Consider the following 23,934-nt stretch of genomic DNA (forward strand, 5'->3'; position numbering starts at 1 on the left):
TACATATAATTAAGTAATATTTATTGTTATACACCCCTAATAATATTTAAATTTTTATTAGTATTTGATATTTATTCGTCATGATCAGTGTTACAGAAATCAGTAATCGGATGAGATCGGTTGGAGGACCGATTTAGGATTAATCGGAGAATCGAGAATTAATCGGAAGGATTAATCGGCGGAAGTCGGATATATTATGATATTAAAATATTATTATGATTATATTAGTTATTTATCAATGAATATATACTTATTATAACATAAATTTCATAAGTATTCATATTTAAATTATACAGTATTTTAATTTTAATAAACAATTTATATATTCTAATAAAGAAAAACTTAGAAGATTTTATCGGATTTCAAAAATTGGATAACCAACTACACTATTTTTAAAACATTGATCATGATTAAAATTATGCATTTAAGCCTTGCAGGCTGCACCTGTAGAAGTACTTGAATAGTACAAAAACTATCAAGTTGATGAATTTTGTACGTGTAGGACGAGAGCTCAGGTCCACTGAGCTTCCGTAATTGAGCTATCTTCTATTATGCATGTCAGTCCTTTGAATGTCTTCATCCTCCGTTGGCGCAAATCCAATTTTGATGTAAAGATTAAATTTGGGGCAGATTACTCCAAATTCTATTTCAACAGTAATTCGTGATCGAAATTTGGATCAGTTGGATTACTAGGGTTCATTGATCCAAATTTGGATCAATTAATTTAATATAAAATAATGATTTTGTTATTTATAGTTTATGTGATTTTAAATTGATTTTTGATTATTTAATTATATAATCAGTAACATAATATAATTAATAGTTAACAAACTTTATTTTTAAAATAAAAATTAAAATAATGAGAAAATATAATTTCATTAAAATTTAAAATAAAAAATAAAGAGACACATATTACACTTAGAGATACATTAATTGAGCATTTGTGGGAAAAATATACTAATTCGGAAAATTAGTGTGCATCAATAATATTTTGTATGTTAATTATTGCAATAAATGTGTTTTTCGTGAATTAAGTGCACAATTTTAATATTTTAATGTGTATTAATTTTTTTTTTGATTTAATTAATTTATGAAATGTTATATAAATTGTTAATAATGATTAAATGATAAATTTAAGATAAAATTGCTTAATATGATATTTATATATTATTATATATAAAAAGTAATTTGGATCCGATATTTGGATCACACTGTTGGAGTTGGTCAGAAATTTGGATCAGTATTTGGATCAGTTGGTGATCCAAATTTGAATTTTTGGATCACAACTGTCGAAGATGACCTAACGGAGGAGAAAGACGACGGAAATGGTGATAAATGTAGCAGCAACTCCCACCTGCTTTTCGGTACACATAATAGATTTGAACGGTAACTCCGGCCTAAATGAATTTTATGTAAATTTTGTCATTGTTCTATAATCACGTAAATTTTTCAAAACGGATCCAAATATTGTGTTATCGATTAATTGACGATAATTTAATTAATAATTATGAGTTATCAGTATTCACATAAATTTTAGAGAAATTATCAAAAATACTATTTTTTTTAAAAAAAAATCGATTTTACTGTCTTCTGATATTTTTTTTTGTAAAAATACAGAATCAATCAATTTCAAGCAGATATGCAAGTAGTTGAATCGAGTATTTTTTGTTGCGCGTATGAGGTTGCATGAGTTTGCATGTTGTTGCAAAAACTCGTCGAATATTGCACCCATTTAATTCGAGTTATAAAAAAACGTATATTTGCAAAAAAAATAAAAATAGTATTTTTGCAAATAAAAAGCTTTTTTGCATTTTTTTTTAAAAGACAGTACTTTTGCAATAATTTTTTTAGACTTGGGTATTTTTCATAAAAAAATCCTAAATTTTATCATTAAAATTATCACAAATTATCAACTCATCAATGTCATATTAATTCTTTTTACTGGAGTTTTTATCTGACACCTTAATATTTAAGATGAACTGGTTACTTCATATGATTACTTTATACGGTATCAGAATTTAGCGTAACGGAAATACTAAAATTCGATTTTCACACACTCCCAAACATGGGCCCGATATTCCACTCTTCTGCCCATACATACGAAGTACTCTTTAGTCTTTACAATACTCTTTGTGGATATCAGATAACAAATAATGCTAAAAACTTGGTGTCCTAAAGTAAAAGGTCCCATGGATTTCAGATCAATAAATAAGGCGGATCGAAGTTGTAATTAAGCAACAGGACCATCACCAGAACATGCAATGCTATCTCAAGGATGGCAAGGCAACCAGGGGCTGAGTTCTATGGAGTCCACCTTTTTATCGGAGTTCTCGGAGTCCATCTACGTTCTGCAAATAAAATATATTGTAAAACGTGTTATTTTGCAAAACATGTTACACAAATAGCATAACTTCAACAAAATCATGCAAATCTCATATATTTACGGTACAATATGTATGTTCTGCAATATGTTCTGCAACATGAACATTTATGTTCTGCAAACTAAACATGTTTTGTAGAATATATATTTTTGCAATGTTCTGCTTGTAAAATGTATGCAATCTACAAGATTTTTGATAGAAAAGTGATGTTTGTCGAAAAATAATATGTTTTGCAATATTTTAAGCTATATTTTACTTGCAGAATATATATGGACTCCGAGGACTTCAATTAAAGGTGGACTCCATAGAACTTTACTCTATATATATATATATATATATATATATATATATATATATATATATATATATATACTAATAAGTGTATATACAAATAACTTATGCTACAAATGAAATTGGGTAAATAAATAGTTTTAAAATGATATAACATTGTTGATGTGTCGTTCTAAATAATTTCAAATGCTGGGATTGATGATAATGTATCTGGGGTCCATTTTATTAATTGTATTATGACCGATCAATGAAAACATGCAAGTCACATGATATTTGTGATATTTTGCACTGCTTTTGAATCGAATTTAGGATATCTAAAATTTCTCTATACAAATATATATTAGAATATGTATAAATATAAAGTTTATTGTTTGGAGCGTTTTTAACAATAAGTTGTGCTGAGTTTCCCAAGTATTTTTCTCAGAAAATAATTCAAGTGACGCGAGGATTCATTTCGAATTTTGATTTGGAACGCATATTTACATACGTGATCACATATGTAATATGCGTATAGTGATGTGAATTTTTTTTCAAATGACGTGATCGCTTATTTTTAATAATATACATATTATTATGAAAAAAAGTTACTATCAATATCTTGACACATCATCATTTAAGACAAAATTTGGATTTTTTTTAAAAAAATATCTATTATTTCTCTTTTTTTATCACTCTAACATTTCTCTTTTAAAAATAGCCAATAGCATTGAAAATGGGATAAGTTAAAATTGTTTTGACACACGGTCTCCATTATATTGGCCTGAAAATAAATATTATTTTAAAGAAATTATTATATTTTTTATTATTACTTAATCGAGATTTAAGTGTACCAGAAAATAATTATATTCTCGTTTCGTGTTAAATTATGAGATGTCTTAATATCTTCTATTATAAAAATTGAATCATATTCAATAATTTATGGCCAAGAAAATTGAAAGTATTGATTTAAACCACACGTGGAAAAAAGTATTTGCTAAACTAAATTCATTCTTTTTATTCTTATTTTATAAAAAAGTATACAACTCACATCTTTTCAATTTTCTTCCCTCTTTTTATTTATCAAGGTTATATATCTTTTATATACTTTTTAAATATGATTAAAATAAAAAATATAATTTCAACTTTTTATGAATATTTTTCAAGTTAAATTTTCATTTGGTTGTAATTTTGTTGTAAATATAAAAGAGGTTTAAACCGATCAAAACAAAAGCAAACCGAACCGTTTAAAGTGAATTGTTTAGGTTTTTTAAACAGTAAATGTACATTTTTTTTCTTTCTCTTCTTTTTCCATTAAATTCAGAGAAATTGAATAATTTTTTGAAAAAGCATACATTATCCAAACGATATGATCTGTCGAAGCTTTCCAGATTTGCATGTATGCAAAGTCAATAATGTAGGCTGCTGGCTGGCAGGGATACTGAGGGCAAGGCCGTAAAATTAATTTTTGAGAATTTTTCAAAAATATTCATTTTTTCAATTTTTTTAAAGAAATACGGTTAACTTTTTCATGAGAAAGTGTCCGACACGCATTTTAAGATGAATAAAAGGTATAGCTGTATATATATTTTTTAAAATTTTATTTTTCTGAATAAAAGTTAAACAATCTATTTTTAATCAGAGAAAGAAAATTTTAAAATGTGTGTCGGACATTCACTCAGAAACGACAACAGTTAGCCGAGACTGAGGGAGTATATTTTTATAAGGTGTTTCCATTTAAAAAGTTAATGTTGTGTCTGGTTGGGGTGAATAAAATAGAATGGAATGAAATGATATTTTAAGTGAAAAATAATTAAATTTTCTAAAATTTTCATTCTTTTTTCCATTCCATTCCATTCATAACTACGTTATAATCAAACACCCCAAATTTGAGATGAAATGCTCCATTTCTTATTAACCCCATTTTCTTCGCAATTCTTATCATAATATTTTTGTCCATCTAATTACTTTTTTCAAATCTTCCCTCCAATTACCATTTAATTTCTTTAATTACATTTATTTCATTCCATTCACCCCTACCAAACACAACGTAAGTGTCTCGTATATATCTTGCCGGCAAGGATATCAGCCAGCCACCGAGTCGAGTGTGTGAGTACAAAACTAGAATACGCGGTAGACAAATCTTGTCAATTTGCATGCACAAAATGTTTAATTTACATTGACTATGAGTCCACGGGGAGTTCCGTGAACAATATTTCTTCCATGTGTCGGTCCATTGAATCTCATATACATAACGACAGAATGAAATACTACTGGTTTTGGGTCCATAGTCCATATACTCCCTCCGTCCCTTCAGATTCTTTACATTGACAGACAAATGATTGATTTATATTTTAGAACTCCCGTAAATATAATTTTTTAAATAATTTTAAATATTTTAATTGTAAATAAAAAAATACTCCCTCTATCTCATTCAATTCTATATACATTACTTTTGAACACGTTTTTCAATATTCGTTTAAATTATAATTCCATAATATTTTTAAATTTTTTTTTCTGAATAAAAATTTCATGTTTAAACTTTTATTCTAAAAAAAATTTTTGAAAAAATTATTATTAAACTGTACTTTAAAGAAGTCTCGAAATACGTACAAATAGTAAATGTATAGAATCACGAGACGGAGGTAGTAATATTTAAACTTTTTTACATAAAAAAATTCAAAATAAATTATAAAACTATAATTAATAGTAAACTTAAAATACGTGTCAAGTATGATTAAAAAGTATGTAAATAAATGAATAGGACGAAGGAAGTAATTTTTAGGTTTGGAGAAGCTGCAACTGGATTTTATTGGTTTCTAGGAAAATGTAGAATAATTGGATCTAACTAATTGAATATTGGACCGAGTTCAACTTAGAACCGATCGAAATTGTATTTTAGAATCGGCCTTTCTTGTGGTAGGCCCAAGTCCTAATATTTAAGAGTTCGGCCCAAACTTATTGAGAATACTAGTTTGGGCTGAGCTACACGCATGCTATTGGCCCAATCCAAGTAATAGAGATGTGAGATTCGTATCTTCCGTACATGTATAATTAAGCCTGGTTTACTGATATGGGCTAGCCTGGGTGGCTGGGTCCTTCATTTTAATTTAGCCTGCATAATTTTCTGATTTATTTTTTTAAAAATAATTCACTAATTCAATTTTAAAATTCGATTAATCAATTTAAATTATATTTGTATCATATTTTTAATTATAAATTAGGATAAATATTACATTTTATTAGAAGATTAGAATTTATCCAATTCTTGTTCCGATATCCTGATTTATTAACAAATCACTCATCATCATCGGTAACTCATTAGTTCTGATTTTCGAAATTTACAAACAGCCGTTACGTAATTCTTGCAACAACATTGTTTTTGTTTTTGGTGTTTTGATTTCCAGTAATATAGAATTCCTGTATTTAAATTACAAGAGTAGGAGAATGGCTACCAAAAATCAAAATGGAAATGTAACAATGACATTCATCAACTTTGATCTGACATACATTTTACATAAATTACTTCCACTCAATCCCAATTTTTAATAATCCACCTCTTTATTTTATTTATTTGTCAAATATTGACATATCACACATTTACCCATTTTATGATAAAAATTGGAAGTGACGGAGTGAGTACCGAGAACTACTGCCCACTTATTACAAGCATTCAGTCTTTTAGTTATGTGGCTTAATTTGAGTGTTCTTTAGAGCTTGAGCTTCAGCTGCAGAACAACACCTTTTATAAGTATATTGGCAGACAAAAGAGCATTCATCTCCCAGATTTCGTCCTCCGTGGTAGTGGCCGCCCCCGCCGTTAACGCTTCCGCTGACTTCCCAAGGGGGACGGTCGCCGGCATCCCAAGTACCTCCCTCCCCAAATTGCAAGGAGGAGGTCTTCAAATCTGGTCAAAAACAAAATGCGTGTGTGAGCAGGGAAGGATCTAGTAAAGGGTACGGGAGATACGTGTCACCCGTAAATATGAGGTTAAATTCACAAAATTTAGTGATATTCCCGGAAATTAATTCCGGAGTCTGGCTCTGTGAGTGTGTCAAAGCAATTAATCTAGTTTAGTTAAAGATGGAGAAATTAAATAAAGATGAAACATACTCCTTTCGTTCCTCCCAAATGTTTACATTTGGATTTGACACGAAATTTAAAAAAAGTGATAAATTAATCGAGAAATGTTAAAAAAATTTGTAAAGTAGTGGAACCGATTAATATTATAGGTATAAAGTGGGTATAGTGCATAGAAGTAGTGGATATAGTTATTTAAAAAATTATAAAAACTTAATATTTTTGAAATTTTTTGAAATGTAAACTATTGAAAAAGATATCACAAAAATTAAAGTGTAAACAAATACGAGGAATAGAGAGATTACTAAATTATAAATATTATATGACTAAATTATTAATAGTATACGAAACCAACGAACTGTCAGGTCTAATATTACTCGATTGTTAAGAGACTTACTGTTTTGAGTTAGTTTTGGTAGATCTCTAGCTGCAACTTCTGAAGTTATGAGCAGAACAAAAGCAATGGAGAGGCCAAGTAAGAGGAATGTTCTGGAACCCATATTTTCTTCAATTTGTATGAAATGAAATGCAAGGGCTGAATGGTGAGATATAAAGGCATATTTCAGTTTCTATTTATAAGCCTCTGGTTGGGTGTTTTGAAAGACTGTTGTAACCCTAGTGAGATCATCATCGTTCGTCATCATAATCCGAACTGAATTATGCAGAAGATATTAGATATTATATCTAGTTGCTGAGCTGGCTAGACAGGGAGAGCACCTCAACAAAACCATTTGTTTTAAAAAATGATGGGAATAAAATATAAGAGTATGTTTGAAAAAAACTATGTTGAATATGAGTCATTAGAGATCAACCGCATGTTTAATAATAAAAATTGTTATTAATATATTTGAAATATATATATATGGGTCCCTGTCCAACTAATATTTGAAAAATATATATATATATGGGTCCATATCCATAGCCACAATTGGATAGGGATTACTTACAACCAACGAATCAGGACCGTTGAAGCAAAAACGTATAGCTGGGATCGGCCACGACCGCAATGTTTCATTGCGGCAGCGGCAATGAAACATTGCGGAATGGCCCGCATACTTCATTTCTCTTTTTGCTCTTTATCTATATTAATTCATTTATTAATACTTTTTTATCTACATAAATATTAATTTAATAAGATATTATTCTTAATATTTCTGATTAAAGATCGTGTATTAAAAAATACAATAAAATATTTTAATAATATTATGAAATATTATATTTAATATTTTAAAAGTCATGAAACATTAAAATGAAATTAATATATTCAAATATTTAATAATAAAGGAAAATATTTTGATATTTAAATATTTTAATTATTCAATATTTTTAATAATAAATGAAAATATTTGAATATTTGAAAATATTAATAATATTAAATATTATATCGAATATCTAATAAACATGAATCTACCTCCGCAATGTTTAATTGCAGCGCCGCAATGCTTCATTGCGGGTCCGCAATGCTTCATTGCGGGGGTAAACATAGTTTTGTAGAATTTTGCAGATTGGTCACTGCACTTGCAAATGATTTATTTTTTATATAATATTTTTCTGTTTTACAGAAAACTTTCTGCCCAATTTTGAAAAAAAAACTTCAAAAATAACTTTTTTTCAAATTTTTTTTGGAGTCACTTCTTTTTTTGGGATTATTAATAATGACAACAAGTATTAACATTAACAACATTGAAAATATTTAATTAAAATTTATTAATATTTCAAAGTACATGATAAGAAAATACAATCATTTTTTTCCTAATAATCTCGAGGGACAATTTCTTCTATCATGGCCTTCTTCCCTCGCCCCACAAAAACTGCACTTTCGAAATTGTTTATTTGAACTTGACGTCTCGATATCACTTTTGAATCTACCCGCTTTTGGACGCCCTTTTGTTTGTGACCTTGGGGGATCTAATAACGGATCATCTTCTTCATCATCTTCTTCATCATCACTTTCATAGTCCTCATTTATTTTTCTCTCTCTCTTCTCCCGGAAAAGACTTAATCACATACTCCTCTTCTCTCTGGATCACGCTCATCAAGTAATTGTACCGCGGAACGGAGCAACTACCAACAACTGACAAATCTTGGAAAGCTTTACACAATCCACTATATCTTGCCGTTTGAGATTCTACAACATTAACAAGCATCCGAGGGGTACACGGTAGAGGTCCCGCAACTTTGTTTCCGTTTATTGACCACCTTATTGTTACAAGATCTGGCGGTATCATCGTCTTTTGTTTCTTGTTAAGGTAACGGATCATGTGTCTACAAATCATCCCGAAATGTTCAAATTTTTTACATGTACAAGAATAACTCCCTTCGATGGAAACCTTCAAGAAAAAATTCCTTCTATTAATCTCCGGCAAGGTGGACTTTTCTACCAAATACATCTTTGAAAGATAATCTCCACAACCTTTCATGCTTTTCACAACAAAAGATTGACTTTTTTGAAGCTCTTTTTGAAATCGCTTAAACATCTCTTTTGTGTATATCTTGGAGGCATGTATCTCCATTGACGAGTTAGAGAATAGTCTCATTTCCTTGTACTCGGTGTCAAAATCGGCTTGAACCTCCCGTAAATATTGTGACTCCAAAGCTTTTTGTGAATTCTCAATGAATTCTTTCAAATCGGTCGACACTTTCACATACTCATCAAAAAATGAATTCATAGACTGGCTCCTTGAGGTCGTAGTCATACCGGCGACAAAATGTTGTTTCGTGAAAGCAAAAACCTATTGCCGTCTAATTGCATACATATCATTTAGCCAATTGTAATTTTCAAGATCATATTTCTCTTTCAAGTCCTAACACCTACCTTCAAATTCCGTTGATGACAATGACTTGTAGATACATGCATTAAAATCCGTCTTGAACTCCGAGTATTGAGTATATAAAGTAGATAGTTTCTCGGGAAACTTGCTACTAATATGCCACGTACAATATGTATGGTTGGTGTTAGGCATAACCTCGGAAATGGCATTACTTAAAGCGATGTCTTGATCCGTAATAATGGTAATAGGTGGCTTGTTATCGACCACTTCCAACCAAGTCTTCAAAACCCATCTATAAGTAGCCTCTTTCTCGTCCCTTATAAGTGCAAATCCAAACAAAATATTTTGGTAGTGGTGATTCACTCCCGTAATTGGAATAAAAGGCATGTCATACCTATTAGTCCGATATGTCGAGTCGAAAGTTACCACATCTCCAAAATTCTTGTACGCGTTAAGCGAACGAGGATCAACCCACACCAAACCCCTAACTCGATTCTCCTCATCCACATCCACTCGGTAGAAAAAATTGCCATCACTTTGTTTTTGCAAGTCTCGTAACAAAACCAATCCTCCGCATCACCGGAATCAAAAACCCGTCTTCAAATGTCACGTATTACATTTTGTACGTCTTGAGCGGAAAAACCAATTTTTTCAATACCACCACACGTCTCACTAAGTAAATTCATCACTTTCGGGGTCTCGATACCCGATTTGTTGAATAAATCAATCAAAGATCGAGTAAACGGATCTATGTTGCGTGATCTTTGCATGAATTTTACCTTATCCGATGTAACCATAGCATGATTGTGCTCTTGGTTGACCTTGGTTACTTCCCATTTGTTTGAGCTTACTTTGTGAGCAACACACATACGAGCAAAAAAATTTTATTTTTTTAGTTTTTCACATTTTCAAATTTTAGCATTATATTTATTTATTAAAATTTAAAATTGATAAAATAAATTGGACAAGTACAAGAAAAATAAAATATTAAATAATTTATTTCATTCAAATATAAATGGAGTACATTCAAATATTTTTTCAAAAAAAAATACATAATAACATTTTATGTCGACGAGAATGATCAAACTTTAATGGTGTTGGAAGAACCGCCTTTATCACCCTTATCGTCGTCTTTCTTTTTTTTCGACTTTTCCGCCTTCGCTTTGACTTCATTTTCCTTTTTTTTTCTTGCGCTCAAGCGCCATTTGAATACAGCGGAGAGTTATTGCCATGTCTTCTTCTCCTTCGGGCCCGTCGTAAGCCACACCATCGAGAATTACCTTATTATTGTCAAAATCATAGTAGAAAACCATTTTTCGGAAAATAGAGAAGATAATGTTGAAGAGAAAATGTAGAATGAAAATAGAGAAGAGAATGTTGAAAAAAAATGAGATGAGGTATGACTATTTATAGGTGAAAATCTGAATTTTAAAATTCACAAAATTAAATTTAGGCACAGAATTTTTTTTGCTGAAGCTAAGGCATTTGACTGTTGAATAAATTGCCGCAATGAAGCATTGCGGCAGGGAAAACTGCCGCAATGAAACAATGCGGCGTGTCGGTCAAACGTCCTAATAGCCGCAATGTTTCATTGCGGTGTGTCGGTCAACCTTCTCCACTGTTGACCAATCAATTCTTATTAATATTGGCACATAAAATAAGTTTTGCACAAAAAATAATTATAACTCAATTCACAAAAAAGTATAAAATTAATAATATTATTTTTTAAACTAAAATAATTCATAGGATAATTTAAAGAAAAATTACAGAAAAAATAAAATTGATAAATTTATTATTAAAATTGATAATATTTTAAAATATTACTTCTACTTATATTTAATGTTAACATATTTTAAAAAATTAATTACTGTTGAACATTAATATTATTTTTATACTTTTAATAAATAAGTTAAATATTAATATTAATTATATAAATAGGAAATTATATTTAATTACAAAAAGAGTGACATTTAAAGCTAAAAGAGCATTAAAAGTTAAAGAGAGGGGCAGTTGGGACATTAAAAACTGTGGGTCGGCCCAATAATGAAACATTGCGGATGCCACAATGTTCCCTGTGCATGGCGACCTGCCGCAATGAATCATTGAGGAGGTCAAGACCCGCATTGAAACATTGTGTCCTCCCGCAATGTTTCATTGCAGTGGGTTGGCTGCCTATCCTTCCCAACCCACGTTGGCTCCTCATTGGGCCTCTCTATATATATATATAATACTATAATAACTAAAATTAGGTATAATTTGATTTAACGATTTTCCACTAATTTTGATAATTAAAAACTATATAAATAGTATTATATATCCGTTAAACTACTAAATTATTAAATTATTACACACATAGTCTACTTATCATACCAAACTATAATTACAACTTATCATATTATTAAAAAAATAGTATTATGCATGTGTTAAACTACTAAATTATTAAAATATTGAATATAGTATATTTATCCTGCTAAACGACGAACGCACAGGTTATCATATTATTTTTACTACAAATTTATAATTATTATATATTTATATAAATATTTTAAAATTATAATATAACGGAATAAATAATTTTTTTAAATATTAACGGAAACTTGTACGTCGCATGGATTCTAAATTTAGATGGGCATCTGGTCAAGGAAGGATTGATAGTCCCAAAACCAAATACATTTAATTTAAATTATATACATTTGTTCATGTGATTTATGTCCGATTCTCGGTCGAAAGGAAGTTGTTTGCATATCAATATTGAATAGTACTATTAATGATACAAAATGTACCGGACACCTTGGGACACCTTGGGTCTTGGGGAGTAGAGGTGACCATTCATGCGGGTCGTGCGGTCCGGGTTGTTAACGGGCTGTAACCGGAAAGAACAAACACTGAACCGGCACTTGAATCGAGCGAATCGGGCCGGGCTGTGCTTGAACTTACAGAAGGTAACTCGGATTCGGCACTGAACTCGTGTGCGTGCCGGGCGATTCACAGGTTGGCGGGTTGAAGGCACGCGGGCTCGCGGGTTGTGCGGGTTGAATGGTTGTTCAACTCGTTTTCTTTGTCCAACTTAAGTCTTCAACAATCATTCAAATATTATATTAGTAATTAATTCTCTCTCTGTCACATCACATCTCAGCTGAACATTAAATCATTTCACTAACAACTCGTTCATCCAAAAGCGAGAACAATATTCACCAGTTCAATTCTCAAATTATACCTCAACAAAATGCCCCGAAAGCTTCTTGAGCAACAACATTAGCAACTATACCAACGACACACAACCATTAGATCTCCTTACTCAACTACAATCCATTACTTATGTAAAACAGCCTCCAAATAGCCTCACAAATCGGATTATAGAACCAGAATTTTGCAACTGCAAGTACAGAGCACCAGACAGTAACAAAACCCAGAAAGCATGGCAGAAACAACCGGAATCCGTTGGAGCGTGAGGCACACCCGCGGGCTCGTGCGGGCTGTGCATGTTGCATAGAACATGCTGCTCGTGCGGGCTTGGTTCGTGCGGGCTCGTGCGGGCTTGTGCGGCTCCGGGTTCTTAAAATTGAATTCGTACTCGGTTCATCTAATTTAGCGGGTTGGGCGGGTTTGAACCGGCTCGTTTCGTGCCGAATTTTTTCCGGGTTCCATACGAGCCGGTTCCGAATGAGCGGTTCAAACCCGCACATTTGGCCGGCTCTATTGGGGAGGTTCAATAGCATATTATGGGCCCGTTTGGGGTTTTTAAATAACGTAACTTATAACTTAAAGTTAAAAAGTGTCATATAAGTAATATGAACTTTGTAACTTATAAGTTATTTAAGTGCTTGGATAGTTTTTATGTATAAGTTACTTATTAGCTCATAATGTGTTTGATGAATCATAACTTATAAGTTATAATTTTTTTTAAACAAATTAAAATGTATATTTCAAATTACATGAATTAATAATTGTGATGCATAAATAAAAAATAAAAATTGAAAAACAAGGATATTAACATCGAGATAAAACTAGACTTGTAATATATACTAACCTTGACGAAATAAAAATATACTATTGAACCGGGCTAAAAAAACAGAACTAAATATAATTAAATTTACTTATATAATTAAATAAAAATAAAGTTAGGAGGAAATGACATGCACACGTATTATATTTTTAAAGTATAATTTCATAAAATATTACAAAAAAATATATTAATTTAATATATTATTATATACGAGGGTGCATTGAAAATTACTCGAATTTACATACGATATTACAAATATTGTAGAGAAAGTTGCTGGAAGTAATTAAATACGAGATTGCAAATATTATAAACTGTATTTTTAAAAATACTTTTTGTAATATGAGATTTTGGCCAATAAAATAACTTTCTTATATATAGTGGCCCCGCGAAATGTTTGTCCGGATCAGCCGGCCACTGACTCTAGTACAAAACTTGACTGTGAGTCCCCAGGGGTTCCGTGAACAATATTTCTTCCATGCGTCGGTTCATTGAATCTCCTACGTTACTCCTGTCCGTTCCTCCGGATTCTTTATATTGGTGAATGAAGGTAGATGTAACTGAATATTTTAAAACTCCTGTAAAATATATTTTCTTAAATAATTTTTAATATTATTTTAAATAGAAATATAATATTTAAATTTTTATACAGCAAAAAAAATTAAAAAAAATTATAAAAATATCCTTGATACCAGTGTTAAAATGCGTTTTAAGTATGAGTAAAAAATATATATAGAAATGAGTGGTACGAAGAGAACAATTTTTAGATTGTCGAATTCAGATACAGATAATTGCAACAACTTGACTCATATTTTCTACATTTTCATAAACTCGCTGGATTTGTTGATCTTTTTAGTTCACTATTACGTTTCTAAATAATTCATGAGAAGAAATAGTTATTTAGTTTTATCCATAAATAATTTTATATTATTTTTTATCTTAACTATTATAGAAAAACAATAAAGTACTTGTATTTTACCTTCAGAAAATTTAAAAGCTACTATCTCTGTCACATTTAATTCTATACATTATTTTTTATCACGATTTTCAATATTCCTTTAAAGTATAATTCCATAATATTTTTTCAAAATATTTTTTTCTGAATAAAAGTTTTTTGTTTAAATTTTTATTTAAAAAAAATTAAAAAAAATATATTGTAAAACCATACTTTATAAAATCCTCAAAATAATAAAGGTATATAAATCAATGGAATAGAGGAAGTAGTTAAAAAATGAAAATAAGCTCAGGTTGAATTTTAAGACTCGTATCTCAAATTCTAATATGTAAGAGTTTGGCCCAAACTTATTGAGAATACTAGTTTGGGCTGAGCTACCCGCATGCTATTGGCCCAATCCAAGTAATAGAGATATACAAATATTTAGGCCTGGTATACTGATATGGGCTAGCCTGGGTGGCTGGGTCCTTCAATTTAATTAAGCCTGAATAAATTTCTGATTTATTTTAAAAAAATAATTCACTGGTTCGATTTTAAAATTCGATTAATGGTTATAAATTATATTTGTATCGTATTTTTAATTATAAGTAAGGATAAATATTACATATTATTAGAAGATTAGAATTTATCCAATTCTTTAAGCGAACCAAGGTAAATCGCATTTAAGCGACAAGTTCTGACTCAGGAAGTAAAATCATAAATTCTTTTCCCGTGAGATTCAAACCTGACCAAGAGAATAGTTATCTACTTTTGAACCAATTGAGCAAACCATTGCGTGTAAAAGAACGTGTAAAATGAGATGGAGAATTAATATGTATTTTTGGTCAAATTAAACTAGGGTTTTTTAAATATTCGATTTTTTTAAGTTGTTTTTGTAAAACTACATTTATTAAGTTTTAATTTGGACAAATGTGATTTTTCAATTTTTTTTACAAAATATGGTTTTGCAATTCGATTGCAACCATAAATGTAACAAAAAAATCATTTATTTTTCAGAGAACGTAAAATAGGTTGCACAACTACTTGCTTTTAGTTGCAAATTATTTTTACAAATATTTTAAAGAGATGTAAAATCGCAAACAAACTAAAAAAAGTAGTATCTTTAATAATTTCTTATTAAATTTTCTCCATCAAGAAATATAAGTTCCTTTTACTAAAAAATAAACAAAATTTTAATAGTGCGAATTTTTTTTTGAAAAAACACATTTGGATTCATGGGTTCCGATGTTGTTGAGTTTTCTAAAATTAAAAAAAAAATATATGAATGGATATATTCTGACCGCAGACTCGGTAAAATATATTTTTTCAAAGAATAATATTTGCTAGGAAAATACTATATATCCTAAATTGATTCAAGTTTTCCAATAATAAAATAGGACCTGCATGTGTATATATATGCGTCCATAAATTATACTCCTTCCTTCCCTTTTTAGTTGTCATATTTCCTTTTATAAAAGTTAAATTGACTAATTTTTGACCAAAAATTAAATATTACTTTTATATAACTTAAAAAAATTAAAAATTATATATTAGTGTAGATTAAATCTACTTTCCAGTAATGTTAATTTTTTTATTTTATTCAATTATAAAATATTAATAAATTTCGGTCAAATTTTAGTCAATTTGACTGGATCAAAAGTCAAATATGACAACTAAAAAGGGACGAAGATAGTGTATGATATGACATGTGTCTTGCCAAATCATTAGTAATTTTTTTTAACGAATTAGGAATACCTAATACTACTCTATTTGCTATTTAACGAGATTTTACGTCGCAGTTGTTGCTCGACAACCCCTGGACTTGTACAGATTTTTACTATTAATATTTCTTACGTAATGGGAAACTAGAAAATTGTTCCAAAAAACAAAGAAACACAAAGAAAACACATTTTATCTCGTAAAGTTTATGATATGTGGAGGAGAGATTCTTTCCTAAACCCTGAGGATAAGCCTAACCCTTTGAAACTTCCGGGCCTTCGTTTGTCTGATCATAAACGTGCAGACATTTCAAACAACAAAAGATATTTCATAAAATTTTAGAGAAGAATAAGTAAAGTATCATGTTATCTAATATTATATGGACGAACAAACATAGATGTATCGTTTCGGAAAAAATGGTTGAATTTTACGAGAGTAGTGCTAGGTATCCCAAATTCATTCTCAAATTTTGACCCAGACGTATACACATGCAGTTGTCTAGTTCTGTGGGCTTAACTTGAGTGGCCTTAAGTGCTGCCTCTTCAGCTGCAGAGCAACACCTACTGTGGCAGTAATGATAGCAGCCGCCTCGGCGGTGTCCTCCTCCATGGCGACTGCCTCCTCCACTGTTGCTGCAGCCTCAGCCAACAGAGTATTGATCACCTCCTCGGTTGTATTCACCGCCACTGTCTAAACTAGCGCCATCAGTTGCTATATATTTAGTGGTGGTAAAAAATTTCAAGAATTTCTTAGAACTTATACTAATTTGTAAGGTTATAAGTCATATTTGTCAAAAAGAAATATTTCAAGTATTGATCAATACTTGAACGCATAATTAAGTTAGATGGAGAAAAGTACGAAAACAAATAATAAATAAGACTCACTCTTTAAATTAAATTCAGCTAAATTTCTGGCTGCAACTTCTAAACTAATGAAATGAGCAAAATCAAGCGACAGACCAAGTAGTAGCCAAAATTTGGAACTCATGCAAGGGCTGAATGGTGGGAACTGAGAAGTTAAGGTGTAGGAAGAGACCGTTTAATACCAGGGCTGGCCCTGAAGTTTAGGGGTCTAATTACATAATAGAATGGCTACCAGATATGGAAATGTCATTATTCGGTGCCCAATAAGAGCATTACTATTACAACTAAATTTGATAATTGAATGGTAGCTATAATTATACAGTACAAGTACACATGCGAAGTGACAACAAATGGTTGATGCAGTGGTTGAACTCTTGTGCCATTACAGGAACTCAAGAGTTCGACTCAAAGTCCTCGAATTCTAGGGCTTAACTTGAGTTTTGGCCTTAAGTGCTTGTGCTTTAGCTGCAGAACAACACACACCATTGCAGTAGAAAGGGCAGCTGCCAGGTTTTCCATAGGGTTGGGGTCTCGGTTGTCCATAGTCATCTAAATTAGCTCCCTCAGCTGCAGCGTAGAGTAGGTAGTATATAGTTAAAGTCGGAGATTAAAAAGAAATAGAAACACAAAGACGTGGAACTAATTTATTACACATTCAGACTTACTCTCAGTAGTTGTTTCCGCTAAATCTCTCGCTGCAACTTCTGAACTAATGAGCAGACCAAAAGCAATCAACAGGCCAAGTAATAAGAAAATTTTGGAGCCCATATTGCTTTACAATTTGTATTCTATGAAATGAAATGCAAGGGCTCAATGGTGAGATGTAGAGGTGTGTTACGGTTCAATTTATAAGTCTGTTGAGTTCGTCTGCCGTGTACTGTTGGTTAACCAAGACCTCCCTCGAAGTTACCTAACCTAACATTTGTTTTTGTTTCCGGAGCAATGAAATGCGAAATTATCAAATTACCCTTGTATTAATCTTTTCAGGAGATGTTTATTGTAAATGCAGGAGGGTAGTTTAGTATTTTCACTCAGTTTTTGCTCTGTAAACAAAAAACTTGCTCTGGAAATAAAATTTCACATAGAGACCTTTTTTTATTGTTGTGTTGGTCGATTTTCACTCTATTTCATATAGAACCCTACCCGTATATATTATTGGTTAGGATCGAATTTGTTCAGTTAGGATGAATTAAATTATTTTATTGAAAGTTTTGGATATTATATAAATAGCACATTTCAAAAATCTAATTAAACTAAAATATGTAAGCTACGACTATGATCGCAACGTTAAATTTTAATTAACATTGTAATTTAGTAATGTTAATTATGTCGTGAATCACGCGTGCCTACAAATAAAATGTAATCATAAACTTATAAATGAAAGTTTAATATATTATTTAATATATAGTTTTATATTGTATATAGATATATGTATTTAAATTATGGAACAAAATTTATAACTTAATCGGATTTGATTGGGTCGGTAGAAAAAACATAAAACTCATTGAAACCCATTTAAGTTGGTTTAAATTTTTAAAAACTCAATTACATATCTGGTTTTTTAATCGTTTCGACAGATATAAATTGTATCGAAATATAATATTTATAAAATGAGATTTTCATTAGATAATATTGAGAATAATCTAAGTAATTAGAAAAGCTGATGTCGTCATGTTGATGACGAATCTCTGAACCTCTTACGTTTTTGTTTCGTGTAATCTATAAATATATACATATACAAGTTATATAAATATCTACATATTAGTGTACGTGGCAAGATATTATAACAGGGTTTGCTGCAGGGAAACTGAAGTTGATGAGTTCAAAATTGAAACGGTATCAAAATTTGAATGCTACCTAGAAAAAGAAAATTGGTACTAATACAAATTGACTACATGTACTTAATGTTGTAAAAATCGGGAATGAGGAAAAATCGGACGAACTATTGCTTTATGATTAATTGAAAATTGGAGATTAATTGGAATGATTAATCGGAGTAAAAATCGGATATATAATAATATTAAATAATATTTTATATATTATTATAATTATATTAGTTATTTATTAACAATATATATTTATTATATCATAATTTCTATATTTATTCATATTTAAATTAATATAGTAACCCGCAAGTGTTGGCTCATTTGGTTAAAGTGTGAATAACTATCTTCTTGGTCCATGTTCGAATTTCACAGGAGGAGAATTTATGATTATGCCTCCTGAGTTAGTGCTTATATTTACCTTGGTTCACATGCGTGAGCATGTAGGGTTTAACCCTATGCGCACCGAAGGGTAGCGGCTGCGGGTTACCTACGATAAAAAAAATTAATATAGTATTTTAATTTTAATAAATAATTATATATACTCCAATCAAGAAAAATTCGTAAAAATTAATCGAATTTCAAAAATCGAATCGGTCGGATACTTTGTAAGAGATTAATCTGGGATTAATCGGTTGAATCACAGATTTATCGATTAATTGTTCCAATATACTCTGCCGATTTGATTTTATAATCCGATTAATCAATACATTTTTTCTTAAATTAATATATGTAGTTTAATAAATTAAATATTTTTATATATTATTAAACACATCCAAATAGTGCCGATTAATCAATTCGATTAATTACAGATTATTATCTGATTAATTCCTGAAAAATTACTCATTCATATAATGTCAATTTTCGTTTTTTAGAAAAATGACTACATGTCGACGGAGACCCCCTAACGTAATTAACCATTCTTCCTGTGCTGAATCGTACAGATTTTTCTTATTTCTCGAAGCACAACGCAGGTAGCAAACATGTATGCTTTTTCTCCGTAATCAATTTATAATATTTGTACAATTTTTTCTACAAAAACATTTATAGCAAAAAAATTTAAATTCGACTCACGGATTTAATTTGAACCCGTTAAGTTGCGCAAATAATTAATTTTATACTTAATAGATGATTAAATCTTACATTAATATGTTCATCGTCACAAAATATTTTACCCTCCTATTGACCTTATATAAAATTTGACCGTACTAGCTTACCGAAATTTGAGGTTACGTAACTGAATCTCTGTTATAAAAATCGGCCGATTTTTCAAAAATCGCCGATAAATCGCTCAAAATCGGTCAAAAATATTTGTCCGATTTGATCGATTCCCGATAAATCATCCGATTTTTTAAAAATGGCCCGATAAATCGCAAATCGGTACATCAACCGAATAATCCGATTTCCGAAATCTGTAACACTGATTACTGAACACATCTACAACTCAGAGAAGAAGCCCCAGCAAGATTATTTCATATACATGATAATTTACTTGTTCATGCATCCTTCATTTTTGTGGAATATTTTTTGTTCTTTGAAATGTCAGAACGTTTATGATCAGACAAACTAAGGTCTTGAAGTTTTAAAGGCTTATCCTCAGGTTTTAGAACAGTAAGCACGTTTCATAAACTTATCTAGACTGCTATTCTAAAAATTTCCCATTAACCGATTAATTTTTGATTAATTCCCTACAAAGTGTATGACCTATTCAATTTTTGAAATTCGATAAATTTTTATGAACTTTCTTTTATTGGAGTATATATAATTATTTATTAATATTAAAAATATTATAATAATTTAAACATGAATAATAGAATGGCTACCAGATATGAAATGTCATTATTCAGTGCCCAACAAGAGCATGACTATTACAACTAAATTTGATAATTACGTAGTAGCTATAATTAGTACAGTACAAGTATACATCCGGAATGCCAACAAATAGTTGATGCAGTGGTTGAACTCGTGTCCCCTTCGGGAACTCAAGAGTTTCACTCAAAGTCCTCGAATTCTAGGGCTTAACTTGAGTTTTGGCCTTAAGTGCTTGTGCTTCAGCTGCAGAACAACACACACCATCGCAGTAGAGAGGGCAGCTGCCAGGTTTTCCATAGGGTTGGGGTCTCGGTTGTCCATAGTCATCTAAATTAGCTCCCTCAGCTGCAGCGTAGAGAGGGTAGTATATACTTATAATCGGAGATTAAAAAGAAATAGAAACACAAAGACGTGGAACTAATTTATTACACATTCAGACTTACTCTCAGTAGTTGTTTCCGCTAAATCTCTCGCTGCAACTTCTGAACTAATGAGCAGACCAAAAGCAATCAACAGGCCAAGTAATAAGAAAATTTTGGAGCCCATATTGCTTTACAATTTGTATTCTATGAAATGAAATGCAAGGGCTCAATGGTGAGATGTAAGGGCATGTTTCAGTTTCTATTTATAAGCGGGGTTGAGTGTTCGGAAAGACTGTTGTAACTGTTTCACGTAATTATAATATCTGACACTATTAATGAATTTAGATATTTTATAAATTAGTTATTCAAACAGTACTAGTGAGATCATCATCGTTCGTCATCATAATCAGAACTGATTTATGCAGAAGATATTAGACAGGGAGGGCCGTCTAATAAATTTGAATTGAAATGATTCAAGAAACGACAGACCTAGAATGCACCAGTCTCTTTTAATACAAGTAATTGGAACAATAACATTTTTATGACAGCTACTTAAATTGCACACAATTCTAAAGTCATCTGGATGAAGTAGTTTTAGTTCCTGAGCAGTATCTTTGCCTCTCTGCAATAACATAATATAGAAGCACTTAGATGGAGTTGATTTAGAAGAAAACTCATAAAAAATTTAGCCTTCCTTGACTATTTGGGTTATGCAGAACAATAATTGCACAAATGCCTAGCAAAAGAAACTACAAAACACATTTTTAAGTACCAGTTAGAGCAAACCTGTTTCTGAAGCCTGAATGATCTGCCTCTTCTGCATCCTCGGTTTCTTTTGTGTCCTTCCGAATCTCTGTACTGTCCCATGGTAGCAGCCGCCTCCTCCATGGCGACTGCCTCCTCCACTGTTGCTGCGGCTTCGTCCAACAGAGTATGGATCACCTCCTGGGTTGTAATCACCGCCACTGTCTGAACTAGCTCCATCAGTTGCTATATATTTAGTGGCGGTAAAAACATTTCAAGAGTCTCTTACAACATATACTAATTCGTAAGGTTATAACTTATAAGTCATAATTGTCAAAAAAATATATTCAAATATTGATAAATACTTGAACGCATAATTAAGTTAGATGGAGAAAAGTACGAAAACAAATACTAACAAGACTAGCTCTTTAAAGTAAATTCAGCTAAATTTTTAGCAACAACTTCTGAACCAATGATTTAAGCTGCATATTTAACAAATCTACATAGAAAGAATTTTAGAATTTTGGGACCTTAATGTCGGGTCTAGGGGCAAGTCTTGCCCGCTTATAGTCAAGTTCGGTCACCCCTGCTTAATATACTACCCAGACTGTTTGATGCATGCAGAAGATATCAATCTGGCCAAGTAGCTTTTTAGAAGTTGCACTTGTAGTACCATGCATCGTAGGTAAACTATAGTTACTCCACTGTCTCATCCATTTATTTACACTTTCCTTTTTTGGATGTCCATCCAATTCTTTACATTTTAAAACTTACCAAAAATAATAAATGGATCCCATCACATTCCCACTTTTTTTCCCCTTTTCACACTCCTTTTACTTCACTATCTCTTTTTTATATATTAAAAATCAATGGGTCCCAGCACTTCACTCACTTTTCTTTCTCTTTTTCACTATTTTATATATATTTCTTAACCTCCGTGCCTAAACCAAATGTAAACAATTGGCCGGGACAGAGGGAGTATAATTTAACATTAGTAAAAAAAATAATTTAGTACAATGATTTTATTACGTGAATTTTTAATTAAAAAGACTAAGGTTAGAAGCACAAATACATTATAAACAGAGAAATTAGAATGTAAACTTCATTTAGGTTTAATAAAATATTTGGTTAATAAGCAGTTGTTAAGATAAGAAAAATGAAGAAAAGAGATTTTTAACCATTTTTTTTGTATCAAACGTCGTTTAGACTAATGATAGAACAATGAACCAAAAATATTCCCTCAAAAAAAAAAAACTAAATGAATAACCGAAGCGCTAACAGGAAACTAATAATCCAATTGATTTTTGAGAAAGCAGCTGCTCTTCCACTTACAGTAAACTTTATTCACACTCATCATATCATAATCCTTGATTGAAAGAAATATACATAGAATGGCTACCAGATAAGAAATGTAATAAAAGTACACATTCATGCATGAAGTCCTCCAATTCTAAGGCTTGACTTGAGTTTTGGCCTTCAGGGCTTGTGCTTCAGCTGCTGCAGAACAACACACTCCATCGCAGTAGAAAGGGCAGCCGGGAGAGGTTTGGTAGGTTGGATAATCAGCATCTAAACTAGCTCCCCCAGCTGCAGCACAGGGACAGTATTTAGATAAAGTTGGAGATAAGTAATAAAGAAATTAAAAGACTAAGACATACTAGACTTACTCTTACTAGTTGTTTCAGCTAAATCTCTAGCTGCAACTTCTGAATTGATGAGCAGAACAAAAGCAATTGACAGGCCGAGTAGTAAGAAAATTTTGGAGCCCATGTTGGTTTCGAATTTGTATTCTATGAAATGAAATGCAAGGGCTAAATGGTGAGATGTAGAGGTGTGTTACGGTTCTATTTATAAGTGTGTACTACAATAAATTTGGACATTTACGACGATTTTTTTTGAACTGAAATCGTCGTAATTGAGCCATTTACAACGGAAAAAAATCGTCGTTTTTACTCGAGTAGTAAGTTCAGATTTACGTCACAAAATAAAATTGGGTCGGAAGTTAGGAAGTAGGGACCCACATTCTCAATAAAATAATAAATCAACTTACGACGGAATATTCCGTCGTCGTAAGTTATGTATTTACGACGGAAGAAACGTCGGATGTTAATTCACGGGACCCACTATTTATGAAATAAAATATAATTTTACGACGGAAAAACAACATGGTTGGT

General features: G+C 31.0%; 2 long non-coding RNA genes across 3 annotated transcripts; both read right to left on the reverse strand.

Annotated features, from left to right (window-relative positions):
* Window positions 1–6,100: 6,100 nt before the first annotated feature.
* LOC141706653 (uncharacterized) lies at window positions 6,101–17,864 on the reverse strand. 2 transcript variants are annotated; one of them, XR_012568872.1, is made up of 4 exons: window positions 17,685–17,864; window positions 17,041–17,586; window positions 7,127–16,846; window positions 6,101–6,556 (listed from the first exon to the last, which is right to left on the reverse strand). It is a non-coding gene; the product is annotated as an uncharacterized LOC141706653 (long non-coding RNA). The 2 variants fall into 2 exon arrangements; XR_012568871.1 differs by having other exon boundaries at window positions 7,127–17,586.
* A 5,171-nt stretch (window positions 17,865–23,035) lies between these two features.
* LOC141705457 (uncharacterized) lies at window positions 23,036–23,602 on the reverse strand. The gene is made up of 2 exons (XR_012568362.1): window positions 23,428–23,602; window positions 23,036–23,347 (listed from the first exon to the last, which is right to left on the reverse strand). It is a non-coding gene; the product is annotated as an uncharacterized LOC141705457 (long non-coding RNA).
* Between the last annotated feature and the right edge of the window lie 332 nt (window positions 23,603–23,934).

The sequence above is a fragment of the Apium graveolens genome, chromosome 2 (genome assembly GCF_009905375.1).
Source record: "Apium graveolens cultivar Ventura chromosome 2, ASM990537v1, whole genome shotgun sequence".
Lineage (NCBI taxonomy): Eukaryota > Viridiplantae > Streptophyta > Magnoliopsida > Apiales > Apiaceae > Apium > Apium graveolens.